The sequence below is a fragment of the Notolepis coatsorum genome (assembly GCF_963971535.1).
Source record: "Notolepis coatsorum genome assembly, chromosome: 18".
Taxonomy (NCBI): Eukaryota; Metazoa; Chordata; class Actinopteri; order Aulopiformes; family Paralepididae; genus Notolepis; species Notolepis coatsorum.
Genome location: NC_140182.1, coordinates 44,265,285 through 44,278,815, shown reverse-complemented (window position 1 = coordinate 44,278,815; position 13,531 = coordinate 44,265,285).

Here is a 13,531-nt window from a genome sequence, read left to right as displayed (position 1 = left end):
GTGTGTGTGTGTGTGTGTGTGTGTGAGTGTGTGTGTGTGTGTGTGTGTGTGTGTGTGTGTGTGTGTGTGTGTGTGTGTGTGTGTGTGTGTGTGTGGTGTGTGTGTGTGAGTGTGTGTGTGTGTGTGTGTGTGTGTGTGTGTGTGTGTGTGTGTGTGTGTGTGTGTGTGTGTGTGTGTGTGTGTGTGTGTGTGTGTGTGTGTGTGTGTGTGTGTGTGTGTGTGTGTGTGTGTGTGTGTGTGTGTGTGTGTGTGTGTGTGTGTGTGTGTGTGTGTGTGTGTGTGTGTGTGTGTATGTATGTATGTGGGGAGGGTTTGGTAGTAACTGACTTCATGTAATCAAGATTACGTAATCAGATTACGAAAAATAAATAACTACAGTATAATCAGCCCCGATTACATTTGGAATATGTGTAATTAGATTATAGTTAAATTTGTCAAGGAAGCTTGATTATATTTTTGATTACGTCTTTAAAATATGGCAATTTTCAACCCCCACCCTCGAGAGCTCAGCAGGACAGAAAGGGTTCCCCTTCCTAAATACAGACCCCCGCCGTCCCAATCCACACCCTGACCCCCCCCCACCCCCCCCCCCCACTCTGGCTAATCTGAGAGCCACACAATGGCGGTGATCTCAGCCTGTGCTTTTTCAACAGGACTGTTTCTACTAGCACAAAAGACAGGTACTTACACATAACACCCTCAACCTGCCTGAGTTGTGTCTTCAAGTGATGCACAACTGAGGGATGAGGTCTTGAAGCCACTTGCCATCACTCTTGACCAGAAATAAATGCTTATTTTGAATGCTGATCCCCACACTAATTAGTCTAAAGAAGAAGCTATGTGAGAAGAGAGCTGCAACATGCCTTTTCTCTGATGTCATTGGCACCATCCTGGCAGTAAGACACATGCGTTGCACAGTTGGTCTATCCCACAGTTCTATTTGTGGTGGCTGGAAGAAGCTGAAAGAGAGGAACTGCGGGCAAGCTTGGTGTTGGAGGCAACCTGCCTGGATCCAGTTGATGATGCCATGTCCAACGACAGCAGCATGGATTCTACATGGTCAGAAGAGGGTTTCTTCAGTTTGGGACCTGGAAACTACAATCTTTGGAGTAACCGCGTTCAAAACCGCTTTGAACAAGTGCTCCTCTTGCACTACAAGAGCAAACTCCTCCCTGTGGCCATTGATTAAAAACATCAGCAACAAAGACTTGAAGAAAATAAACAACACAGAACACCTGTAGACGTTTATATAATGTTTTTGTCATTTGATTTGACCAACTGTAAATGCTGAGTATGCTATTTTATTTTGCAAATGTTGGGATGATCAAAAACAATTTATGGGAAATGTTTTTGTACGAGGTGCAATCCTTTCAATGTTTCTCTCTCTCTCTCTCTCTCTCTCTCTCTCTCTCTCTCTCTCTCTCTCTCTCTCTCTCTCTCTCTCTCTCTCTCTCTCATCCAGTAACTACATTTCTGTAGTAATCTGACCCAACTCTGAACGTAATACTGTAGGTGCGTACTGTATGTATTTAAGTACAACAGCTGGTAATAATAATGAAGACACAAAGGGCGGTCGACTGTGTCAAATGTAATGTGTCGCTGTGACAACAAATCTATTGGCTCCAGAGAAGTGATGAATGGAGTGCTGTAGCGTCAGTTTCCCCTAAACCCATCAGGCATGTGCAGGAGTTTCTGCCGACCTGGCAAAACGTCCTTTGCTTGTCATTCTTTTTTCGTCTGCCTGGTGAGAAGAGAAAAGAAGATAAGAGGAGAAGGGGAGAGAAGAGGAGAAGACGAAAAGAGAAGAACTCAGTTGTCAATTTACACAAGGCAACTGAAATGTGTCTCTTTTCCACATATCCCTCCACATACACTCGTACCTTACATACTGTAGGCGCCTGTATGCGTTTCACCAGAGGGGTCAGAGCTCAGCAGAGAAGGCCATTTCAGACGGTCAGTGGTTATAGGAGGGACGGCAGCATCCTGAGGGGCCGGTTTGACCCGCTGTCCGATGACAGCACAGGAAAGCACCAACCCAGCCGGAACTAAGGGGTCTGGAGAGGAACAATGACAGGCCAAACACATGAGCTCAGTGAGGTGCATCGCCAAATTACTGCCGCCTCACACTGGCTATCCAAAACCCCTGCATACACAGTCACTGGGCATCTGGTCTCTGTTTGGACAAGTCATCCCCTAACAAGACAGAGTCAGCAGGGACTGGTGGTCTGTGTGTGTGTGTGTGTGTGTGTGTGTGTGTGTGTGTGTGTGTGTGTGTGTGTGTGTGTGTGTGTGTGTGTGTGTGTGTGTGTGTGTGTGTGTGTGTGTGTGTGTGTGTGTGTGTGTGTGTGTGTGTGTGTGTGTGTGTGTGTGTGTGTGTGTGTGTGTGTGTGTGTGTGTGTGTGTGTGTGTTTCTTGCATTGATTGTATGGGTCTACACTAATTGAACAAGTGCAATAGCTGCAACCCTTTCGTGATAGGCCACTCCCAATGCCATGCCCACTTTTAGCCAATTAGCATGAACACACACACACACACACACACACACACACACACACACACACACACACACACACACACACACACACACACACACACACACACACACACACACACACACACACACACACACACACACACACACACAACCTCCATGTCAAATTTCTGCCTCCTAGGGTGAAACCTGTGGCCGCTAGAGGGTGGGGAAATCTTTGTGGACCAACCAACAGTGACCTATAGAGCTGCTGGTCGCAGCTAAAAATCAATCCCTGAATTCCTAAACAGTGAGCAAAGAATCGTTTCATAGGTTCACAAGGTGCTTTAGTGGTGGAAATGGCTCCATCTACTGGTTATTCCGTGTATTATGGATCAGACAAATGAAACAGATTACTTCAAGGAGCTTTGCTATGAAGTATGTCCAGGTTTTTTTTATCCAAAAAAGCACCGTGGAAACTGTTTTGCTTCTCAAAATAAACCATGCTTTATTGTACATGCACACACAACATACAACAACGACCTGTTTGTAATTTACACACATACATATACAGTAACGACACGGCTTGACACTATAATAATATTAATAATAATAAAATTTCTGGCTAGTCCACATATAAGAGTCAAGTCAAGAGTCAAGAGTCACTTTATTGTCCCATCAGCATCAGCTGGGAAATTTGTCTTGGGCTTACACCCACACTGCAGCCACAAACACATACAGACTAGTGCTGTAAATAGATTCATTTTTTTTTTACAAATTAATCACCATTTTCTGTAATTATTAATCTAGATAAAAAATTGCATTTTTCTACTTAAGACCGAAGCTTGTAACAGATATTTACTTGAGTAAAATCATGGAATTAATGTAAAATCAACACAAATAAAGTATATTTAGATTCAAAGACTATTTTAATAGCTTTCTTTGAATACAGTTTCTCTCCTGTGAAATACAAATTGTTGAGATCAGAGGCTCTGTGTAAGATTGTTAGTAACTGTCTAACTGTACATATGGCTGTTTACACTAGTAACTGTTTACCTGCATATATAATTGTCTCCACCAGTAACTGTCTAGTTGCATATATACCAACCAACAGTGACCTATAGAGCTGCTGGTCGCAGCTAAAAATCAATCCCTGAATACCTAAACAGTGAGCAAAGAATCGTTTCATAGGTTCACAAGGTGCTTTAGTGGTGGAAATGGCTCCACCTACTGGTTATTCCGTGTATTATGGATCAGACAAATGAAACAGATTACTTCAAGGAGCTTTGCTATGAAGTATGTCCAGGTTTTTTATCCAAAAAAGCACCGTGGAGACAGTTTTGCTTCTCAAAATAAACCATGTTTTATTGTACATGCACACACAACATACAACAACAGTTAGACAGTAACTGTCTAACTGTACATATGGCTGTTTACACTAGTAACTGTTTACCTGCATATATAATTGTCTCCACCAGTGACTGTCTAGTTGCATATATATCTGTTCCCACTAGAGGGCGCTCTAGGCGGAGCCACCCAGGTACTCCACCTTGTGGCGAGTATAAAAGCAAAGGTATACTCCCATTTCATTCTCTCTCCCAATGTCTCTCAGTGAGAGAAGAACATGTATGTTACTGCTGCTCTTTCCATGTGAATAAAAAGAAACCACACCAGTTCAGGCTCAAGATAGAAACCATGCCTCTTGACCACATTATTGTCGCCCTATAGCCGAATTCTGTTAACAGGTTATGGGCCCAGATAACGCCGGGGCAAAATAGTGGAAGTACTGTAGCAAGCTTAGCTGAAGTATAGGCTAGGATAGTGCCGGGAGCACCGCGTGGCTAGACGCTAGGCCAACAAGAGCGAAAGCTAAGCATACCATTAACGAAGAGGATGGAAAACAAGAGAAGAGGCAAATGGCCGACATTCAATGGAAAAGCAGAGAACTACGAGCTCTGGGAAGAGCGCATGCTGTGCTACATGCACGGGGCAGGGCTGAAGGAGACGATCCTGGGGGCCCCCACCGGAGAACTGACAGCGGAAGAGCAAGCCCTGGACGACCAGCGGAACGCAAGCGCGTACTGTGAGTTAGCACCGATGCTCGACGACACCAGCCTGGGGCTGATATTCCGCGACACTAAAGACAGAGGCCGAGAAAGCCTGGCGGTATTGAGAGAGCATTTCATCCAGCGAGGAAGACCCAGAGTCGTGGCCCTCTACACAGCACTAACAGGCCTGAGGAAGGAAACCACCGAAACCGTGACCGAATACGTCAACAGAGCGGAGCAAATCACGACGCCACTGAGGAGTGCCAGAGAAGCACCAAGCAATGGGCTAATGATGGCGATGATAATGAGAGGACTAACGGAGCTGTACAAATCGTTCAAACTCCTGGTAACACACGGTTCAACGGACATTACATTGGGACAATTTAAGGAACTTCAAGGCCTCAGAATACACCCACCCAGCCGCCGCGGAGGAGGGGGAGAGGGTGCACCGAGCGACGCCAAGAGAGAGAACCAGGACCACGACGGAACTGGCGTGTTGGCGATGCGGAGATAAAGGCTGTCTGGTGTAGCTTCTGCAAATCCACGGGGCACACAGACAGAGCGTGCATGAAGAAACACAACCAGAGCGCGCAATACGCGCATGGACAAGATGGCGGCTACGGACGAGACAACGGCCATGAACGAGACGGAGGCTATGGACAAAATGGCGACTACAGACGAGACGAAGGCCACGGACAAAATGGCGGCTACAGACAAGATGAAGGCCACGGACAAAATGGCGGCTACAGACGAGACGGAGGCCACGGACAAAATGGCGACTACGGACAAGATAACGGCTGTGGACAGGATGACGACAGCGGACACGACGACTATCGACGTGAGATGAATCGAGACGACGCCCGGAGAATCGATGGCGGCGACGATCGACGTGAGGCGAGTCGAGACGACGCCCGGAGGATAACGGGACAAGAAGACTGCGCTTTTGGAGCGCGGACGGCGGGCATTGCCGGACCAGCCCAGCTGCAGCGGGCCCAGAGAAGGGGACTGATCGTGGACACGGGCGCGTCGTCCCATGTCATCAACGACAGGGGTCGGTTCAAGAACTTTGACGACGCTTTCCACCCGGAGAGGCACTGCATGGAGCTGGCGGACGGTAGACGCATCTACGGATTGGCACAAGAGAGGGGAGACGCACAGGTATGCCTCACGGACAGCAAGGGGCGCCGGCGTACGGTGACGCTAAAGAACGCTCTATACGTACCATCGTTCCCACAAGGACTATTCTCTGTAATAGCTGCTACTGCAAGCGGCGCCAAGGTATTCTTCGATAAAGGTAAAAATGTTCTTGTAGAACCTGACGGTACCCGGTTTTCCATAAAGATGTACCAGAGAATATTTTATCTGAAAACGGAGTGTAATGACAATGACCAGTGTAATGATAATGATGATGTGTGTAGCGGGACGGCCAGTCACGATATTCAGACATGGCACGAGATTATGGGTCATTGTAATTACGAGGATTTACTGAAACTGCAAGTAGTGTCAGAGGACATGCACATTGAAGGGGAGAAGCGTAGACCTGACAAAAATTGTGCAATGTGCAAAAGGGGGACGTTTACCCAACCGAGATACAGAAATCCCACAGACAGAGTAAGGGTACCACTTGCACTAGTTGACATGGACCTAGCAGGCCCAGTAAGCAACAAGTCCATAGGAGGTTTTAGATATGTACAGTCCTTTACAGACGTGTGTACAGGGGCAGTGTTTGTTTACTTTATCAAAGAAAAGAGTGACACTCCAGGCCACAGAAAGATTCCTGGCACCAAAGAGCCTGTGGCATTATGCGGTGCAAGAAGCCGCTTACACCAGAAACAGGTGCTTTAATAAGCACTCGGGCACCACCCCGTATACAGCGCTGACAGGAAAGAAGTGTAATCTAGCCAGAATGCACCGATTTGGATCAGTGTGTTATGCGTACCTGCATGACAGGGGAAAACCCAAGTCCAAGGATGTAGAATGATTTTTCGTAGGCACGACAGAGGAAGTCCTGCTTTCCTAGTTTATCACCCCGGTAACGGGAGAGTGCAGAAACACATGCTAGTCAAGTTTGTCATGAAGACAACCTGTGTGTGAGAACTGGGGTCTGGAGCACAGCCCAATTGCTGAACACACGAGAGGAGAGGTTTCAAGGGTGTTTAATTGTCAAATGAGCAACACAGGAATTGGGGGAATAGAACAGGGTTATGTTCTGTCTTGTGGCTGCCGTGGCGGCAGCGAGCGAGCAAGCGGTCCTTGTGCTTGTCTTGGAAGCTGCTGGGCTGCAGCGGGAGAACAAGTGTTCCTCTTCGGGGACAGGAGACGTCCAGGCAGGGACAGCGGTCCTTTGGGGCACAGGAGAGAACAGGTTAAAGTAGGCAAATACAAGGTTGGAAACCAGCAGAGCTTCAGGCAGAGACGTCGTACCTGGGCAGTGGTAATTAATACCACGACAGCTTCTGGTCAGCGTTGAGGGGTAGAAGTAGTCCCCCCATCAGGGAAGGATTGAGTGCAGCTGTGGAGAGTGGGGTGCCTGACCGCGTGCGAATTAGGGGGATGGAGTACAGCTGGGTGTATGAGGGTAAAGGAAGGGGTGGCTGGAGAAGGAGAGGATGAGGAGGAGTGTGCAGTGGATGGAGAGGGGGGTGAAGAGGAGCATGTGGAGGACGTGAGGGGAAAAGGAGGGGGAGTGAAGTAGGCCCGTGCTGTGATTATGACAGGACCCCCCTCTCTACGGGCGCCTCCCGGCGGCCCAGGCTTGTCAGGGTGAGCCTGATGAAAGTCCCGGATGAGATCCGGGTCCAGGATCATCGGCCGGGAGATCCAGCTCCGCTCCTCCGGGCCGTAGCCCTCCCAGTCGACCAGGTACTCGAAGCCGCGGCCGCGTCGCGGCACGTCCAGCAACTCCCAGACCACATAGGCCGGGTGGTCGTCTACCACCAGCGGAGGAGGGTCTCTGGAGCAGGGGGAGACAGGGGACTGGAGACCACCGGTTTGAGCTGGGAGACATGGAAGGAAGGGTGAATGCGCATATGGGGGGGGAGCTGGAGCTTGACAACAGAGGGATTTATGAGGGACAGGATTTTGTAGGGCCCCACGAAACGGGGGGTTAGTTTCCGTGAGACGGATTTGAGTGGCAGGTCCCGAGATGAGAGCCATACCATCTGACCTGGTACATAGGCGGGAGCCGGGGTCCGGTGGCGGTCGGCGAAGCGCCGGTTCTGGTCCGTAGTGCGGAGCAGCGCAGCCCTCGTCTCCTCCCAGATCGTCCTGCAGCGACAGAGATGGTCTTGCACCGACGGCACGGCGATCTCCTCTTCCTGGGCAGGGAACAGCGGGGGTTGGTAGTCCAAAGATGACTCGAAGGGGGACTGACCTGTGGCCGCCGAAGACAGGGAATTGTGGGCGTATTCGACCCATGGCAGGAAGGCGCTCCAGCCGGAGGGGTCCCGGGCCGTCACGCAGCGGAGTGTGGATCCCAGGTCCTGGTTGGCCCGCTCCGACTGGCCGTTGGTCTGTGGGTGGAACCCGGAGGAGAGGCTGACCGTGGCCCCCAGAGCCCGACCGAAGGCCCTCCAGACCTGGGATATGAACTGAGGGCCCCTGTCGGAGACGATGTCTGCCGGTATCCCATGGAATCGGAAGACGTGGAGTACCATCAGGTCAGCAGTCTCTGCAGCAGAGGGGAGTTTGGGAAGAGCAACGAAGTGCACAGCCTTTGAGAAACGGTCAACAATGGTGAGGATGGCTGTGTTACCGTGTGAGAGGGGAAGGCCGGTGACGAAGTCCAGGGCGACGTGCGACCAGGGCCGACCGGGGACAGGGAGCGGACGAATGAGCCCGGCGGACGGTCGATGGGAGGCCTTCGCACGAGCACAGATGGTGCACGCCAGGACGAAAGCGCGGGTGTCCTCTCTCATGGTGACCCACCAGAAGTGCCTCTTCAGCAGGGATAGTGTCCGGTCGATCCCCGGGTGGCACGCGAACCGGGAAGCGTGAACCCACTCGAGCACCTGGGAGCGGACAAGGTCAGGGACAAAAAGCCGGTTAGGTGGACCGTTACCTGGGTCCGGCTGGGCACGCTGTGCCTCCCTGACGATGGACTGGATCTCCCAGGTGGCAGTGGCCACCAGACAGGATGTGGAAAGGATGGTGTCGGGGTGTGTGGGACCCTCCTCGGGGACGAACTGCCGGGAGAGGGCGTCTGGCTTGGTGTTCTTGGAACCAGGCCGGTAGGTCAGGGTAAATTAAACCTGGCAAGAGTTCAGGCGCTTGGCCGTTGAGACGTAGGCGAGGTTCTTGTGGTCCGTCCAAACCAGGAAGGGGACCTCTGATCCCTCCAGCCAGTGCCTTCATTCCTCCAGGGCTAGCTTGACCGCCAGGAGCTCCAGGTTCCCGATGTCATAGTTGACCTCGGCTGGGGTTAGGCGGCGTGAGAAGAAGGCGCAGGGGTGCAGCTTCTGGTCGGTGGCAGAGCGTTGGGAAAGAACCGCCCCCACTCCGGTGCAGGAGGCGTCCACCTCCACCACGAACTGGCGGGACGTGTCCGGCTGGACGAGGATGGGAGCGGTGGTGAAGCGCCGGCGCAGCTCGGCGAAGGCGGAGTCCACTGCGTCGGACCAGACGAAGGGCACGGAAGGCGAGGTGATTTGGGTGAGGGGCGCCGCGACCAGGCTGTAGTCCCTGATGAAGCGCCGATAAAAGTTGGTGTTACGTATTACTTTCACATGGTGGAGGGATACTTATTGTCTGTGGTGCATATTCACATTGTGGTTAAGTGTGCTGTCACTAATTGGTGGTTTAATTGACACACTGTTTCTTCCTGTTTTTGTTATTAAAATGGCCGCCCTTCTAATTCATCACAGGTGTGGTGATGAGGCACCACGCCCTACAAATGCAGTGCAGGGAGCAGTTGTCAAGTCTCCCCACTTCACAAGAGATGTCTCAGCTCTCCAGCGTCTCACCTGCTCTCACTGCTTGTTGTACATTCGGCTTGTTCTTCCTTTTTGCCTATAGTTTTGTTATTTAACTTTGGAGTCTGGAACACCCAGCTCCCACTATTTCTGTCCATTTAGTTAGCTGTGTAAATAAATAGTTATTTTTGATAAACTTTTGTCCAGTGTCCTGTGTCCACCACGTCGCATTCAAGGCCTTGACGAGCCATATTTTAGGCTTGAATGTAACATGGGGGCTCTAGCCGGTCTTCAAACAGGTAAGTATGCTCTTAATTTATCATTTGATTTGACTACTGGTATGCTTTAAAATATTTAGTTTAGTGGACACCACAGGTAGGTAATTTCATTGTTTTCTGGCTGTTGTTAGCCTCCTGTGTACCACGTACTCCTGGGGCGGTCAAAGAAGTGATTGGTATATGATCTTTGGCTGGTAGCAGGTGTGGTTGAAGAAAGCTAGGTCTACAGTGCATTAGCTTTCAATATAGGTAGGTTAGGGGGCCGGAGAATGTAATTAGTGTGTTAGGACCTGATGTAAGTGTTTTTGTTAGATTAGACATGTGGTGGGCCTAGCAGTCCTTCTTTTGACTGCAGTATAGGTTTTAGAAGCTATTTGTGAGTCAAATCAGATTGTATGGAGCACCTGTTTGGATTATTTGAATTTGTTTGTTGAATTTGTTGAGTGTAACACAAGGGGTTTTGCCTCACTTGGTTTGTTACTGAAGAGCGTTTGTTCCAGTATTTTGGGATAAATGTCTACCACAGGGTTAGTCTTGTGGGTGGTTCGTCTCAGCAGAGGCCTGTAGCTAGTGTCCAGTAGCAGTGTCTGCTGTAATTATCTAGTATAGGATCTGTGTGTGGTTAGTAGTGATTCTCTAGTATAGGATCTGTGTGCATTATTGAGCTTGACCTTTTGATCCAGTATGTGTTATGCCGTGTGTCTTAAATACAGTGTGATTTGTTTTGCGTGCTAACATGAATGCCGTGTGTTTTGAACTACTGCTTGTGAGTTTAATTGCGTGCTGTGTTATGCCGTGTATCTTACATCACTGTCATTTAATTACGTGCTACACCTTTTTGTGGATACAGGGAAATTGGAGTTTGAACCCCAGGTCGTAGGAACGGTGGGTGAGTTGCTTGTGTTTAGGATATTGGACTATATCCCTTATTGTGGATTAATTGTAGTATTGGTAATTAATTAATTGGTTGATTAATTAATTAGTAGGTAATATTGTTTTCATTTGTTGTCGTTTACTGAGGATAATAGTAAAAATGACGTTGGACATGGAGGATTTTGTTGCGTGGCCAACAGTGGCAAAGGTAAAAGAATGTTCTGACGATGAGTTGGTGCAATTAGCGGCTCATTATTCTATGTTAACGTTTGAAGCAAGCCTGGAGAGGGAGTACTTGCAATATCAGTTGCTTGGATGTTTGCATTTTGTCATGTATCTTGACATATCCTTGTTGCCTATAGAGGAACAGAAGCAGATATTGCTGCAAGCAATGGGTGAGTGTTTTGATAGATGGCACGCTGAGAGGAAACGAGGGGGCGAGGCCCAGGTTCTCAGCGCTCGCTTTCGCTCTATTCAAGTGGCTATAGAAGCTGTTAAAGTGCTAGCTGCAAAGGCAGAGCGAGCTGAGAGACAACGGGAGCGCGAGGCCCAAGAGGCTATCGAAGTGGCTCGGTATGCTGCTGCAAAGAGGGAGCGTGAGGGAAGAGCAGCTGCTGCCCGGGCCCAGGAAGCTATTGAGGTGGCACAGGAGGTAAGTGCCCAGGCTGCGTTTGACCGTGCACAGGAGGTACGTGCCCAGGCTGCGTTTGACCGTGTGATGGCACGGCGTAGTTTAGTTATTGCAGGGGCAGGTGTTGTTGTTGAAGATTTTGGAATGCACACTGTGAATGTACCTCTGCATAGTGTTGTTCCTGTTTGTGCCCTAGTGTCAGGCCCGGTGCTGAAACCGGAGGTGACATGCGTGCCAGATACTCAAGTGGCGGAGCAGTATCTCGTGGGCTTCCCAGCCTGTACGGTGGCTGAGGCCACAGCCGAATTGGAGGATGCGAGTGAGGAGGATGTTGCTAATTCATGTGGCACCATTTCTGTTGGTGTTTCTGATGTTTCATGTGGCACCGTTCTGGTTGAAGAGGCTACAAGGCCAGAATTAGGCTGCCAGCCTTCCTGTAGCTCTAGTGTTCATGATGTCTCACTTGTCAGCGGTGATGATCCCAGTATGTCAGTTATTGGTTCTGATATTGTTTCACGTGACCACACTGACTCTCTGTCAGGCACTGGGTATGCTATGTATGCTTGTCAACCTGGTTACCTGTGTCCTGTACAGCAGGAGCTGTCTTCACAACCTTGTCTAATGAGTGGCAACCATTTTGATCGTGATGGTGCTGGTGTGTGTGCCACCATTTTGGATCCTGACGATGTTACTGTGTGTGGCCCCATTGTTGCTCATGACAGTGCTAGTTTAGGTGACGCCATTTTGGATCCTGACCATGTTATTTTTTGTGGCGCCATTTTGAGTGGTGATCCAAATGTTTTTGTGATTGATGAGATGGTACTGTGTTCCAGAGACGGTGGTGACGTGCCTGTGGCGGTACGTCCTGCTCTGGGAGATCATGGTTTAATGTCTGCTCCTGGACTGCCGGTGTCAGGAGGAAGGGAGATGGGCCCTGTGGTGGTGCCAGGGACATGTGGAGTGTCTTGTGTTCCTGTTGGCTATCTTGGCTATCCTGAGTGCAATGAGCCTGTCTCTCATTTTGATTCCGGTTTGATGCCTCTTTTTGACAGGTCGGTATCGGTGGAGCGGCCTGTTGAGGTAAAGTTTTTGTTTTGTGGTGATGTGTTGGTGGGTGGATTATCTTCTAGGCCTTGCGCCTCAGTGGGGGCTGAGTGGGGTTTAGTTGCCCAGATGTTTCCACCGGCTCCGCTCCATCCGGGCCTGGCTGGGTACATTTTGGAGGGGTCTCGCTTGAGCGGGTATCAGGACGGGGTTGTTTGTGCTAAGCAACGGTGTCGAGTGTTCCTCAGTAGGGAGCATTCGACTGAGTTAAGGGTTGTGTTCGACAGGGGCCGACCCATTGTCACTCTGTGGTAGTGGCTCGCTTTGTGGGTCACAGTTTTTTTTGGTGTACAGTTGAGTGTGACTCTTGACCGGGGCTCACACTCAACACAGTACGGGCACTACACATGTTTGAGTGTGTGGTTGCATTTTTTTTGGGTAAGGTTGGTAAGTATCCCTTTATTTATGTTCATTCTCTTGGTGATGGTTTCTTTGGGCTATAGTTGGGAGAAGAACATAAATCTTCGGTGTGGGGGTGTTACGTATTACTTTCACATGGTGGAGGGATACTTACTGTCTGTGGTGCATATTCACATTATAGTTAAGTGTGCTGTCACTAATTGGTGGTTTAATTGACACACTGTTTCTTCCTGTTTTTGTTATTAAAATGGCCGCCCTTCTAATTCATCACAGGTGTGGTGATGAGACACCACGCCCTACAAATGCAGTGCAGGGAGCAGTTGTCAAGTCTCCCCACTTCACAAGAGATGTCTCAGCTCTCCAGCGTCTCACCTGCTCTCACTGCTTGTTGTACATTCGGCTTGTTCTTCCTTTTTGCCTATAGTTTTGTTATTTAACTTTGGAGTCTGGAACACCCAGCTCCCACTATTTCTGTCCATTTAGTTAGCTGTGTAAATAAATAGTTATTTTTGATAAACTTTTGTCCAGTGTCCTGTGTCCACCACGTCGCATTCAAGGCCTTGACGAGCCATATTTTAGGCTTGAATGTAACAGTTGGCAAACCCCAGGAAGCGTTGGAGCTGTTTGACGTTGGTGGGACGGGGCCAGTCGGACACCGCTCTGATCTTCTCGGGGTCCGCCCGGATCTTGCCGCCCTCAATGATGTAGCCGAGGAAGCCGATGGAGGAGACGTGGAACTCACACTTCTCCGCCTTGACGAACAGCTTGTTCTCCAGAAGACGCTGGAGGACCCGGCGGACGTGCTGGACATGCTCCTCCATGGAGCGGGAGAAGATCAGGATGTCGTCTAAGTAGAC